Source organism: Balearica regulorum, chromosome 2 (assembly GCF_011004875.1).
Source record: "Balearica regulorum gibbericeps isolate bBalReg1 chromosome 2, bBalReg1.pri, whole genome shotgun sequence".
In the NCBI taxonomy this organism is placed as follows: Eukaryota; Metazoa; Chordata; class Aves; order Gruiformes; family Gruidae; genus Balearica; species Balearica regulorum.
Window position 1 is genome coordinate 63933234 of NC_046185.1, and position 1549 is coordinate 63934782.

Sequence of the window (1549 nt, forward strand, 5' to 3'; positions counted from 1 at the left end):
CTTTCATGAAAAGGACCAGCGCAGTTACCTAGTGTCATCCTTTTTCTTTGTGGAGGTTCAGTGTACGTCCTCACTTGTACAAAGAAAGGAAGATTTGAAGAAATGAGAAAGAGTTGAAGAAATGGAAGTTTGAGTGAAGCCATGCTTAATTTTCCAGGTTTGATCATACAGGTGGTAACTACTGAATTTGCTTCTGCTGTGCAAGTTAAAAGCAACTGTCAGCTGAAATTAAAGCAGGGTACACATGGCATAGTACTACAGCAGGTTTAGGTCAATCTTAGGCCTATCTGAAGAGGTAAAAATGGATTCTTAGTCTTCATATCTTCAGAAAGGACAAGATCATGGTCCTGTTACTTCAGTGAAGATATGCAAGAACTGCTCTGCAACAGTTACGTCCATTTTTGACGATCTCAGAACCACCATTTGCTTGGGTCTGCTACATATACACATTCTGGTTTATGAACAGCAGAAATAAGTTAGCCTGAGGAAACTCTGCTGTGCCTTTTATCACTTTTTAGGTTGACTGTGCTGCTGAAGACTTACCCACTTCCTCATTAATTTAGTTAGTAAACTTTCAGGCTAGTAGACTGGAGTATTCTAAGGGTAGGCACAGTATACTCTCGTTTCATTTCCAATAGCGACACCAGAATTTTCTATAAAACATTAAATTATAGAAAACAGTCAAATGCCTTCAGAAATTGAAATTGTTTTTTAAAGAAAAGGAAGTATTTTACTTTTTCTTTTTTAAGAAAAACACATTGGAAATGCAACAAAAATCAGTGAGAATGAGCAGTGACAGAACTCCTACTACTTTATGGCTCCAAGTGCCCGCTGACTTCAGCAGCTTCACAGCAGGTCAGAGAACATACGTACACATCTCAAAGGATCAATGCAGCCGGAATAATTCTACATCTTCATTTACTGGCTTAGCAGTGAGGCCAACAACTGAGAGGACGTTGGGACTGAGCTACCACTTCCTTGCTAAAGGTGGTGCCTTAAAGTCTAACTTCAGGCAAAAGAAAATCTTGACTGGTCACTTCTCTATGCAGCATGAATTTCAGCGTCTGTTGTTCTGGCATTCATCACTCCCAGTCCACTTGTTAAAACCTTTACATTACTTAAAGGGATCCCAGTCATCAGCAGCAGGCAATAAGAAAGGAGACAGAATGCAGCTGATCATGCTTGTTACACTGGCTAACCACCAAACACAGAAATATTTCCATTTCCTCATTATGCAAGGTTATACAAGTCAAACTAGTACTGTATCAGCCTTAACTTTATTTTCTTTGAAAGTTACATTAAGAAACGACCCTATCACTGTAGTATAGAGCACAAGTGCTTACACATAAACATTGCTTGCATGAACCAATTAATGTACTTAAATGAATAAAGAGAGAAATTATTTTTAAGGACATCACTACCATAATAAAGTCACAGAAGTCAACAATACAATTGTGTTTTTTTCTTAACAGAGTACTGTGAAGCTACACAAATTTGCTGTGGTCTGTAACAGGCTATGATACTGGAGTCCCAATATCATGTTATTTCA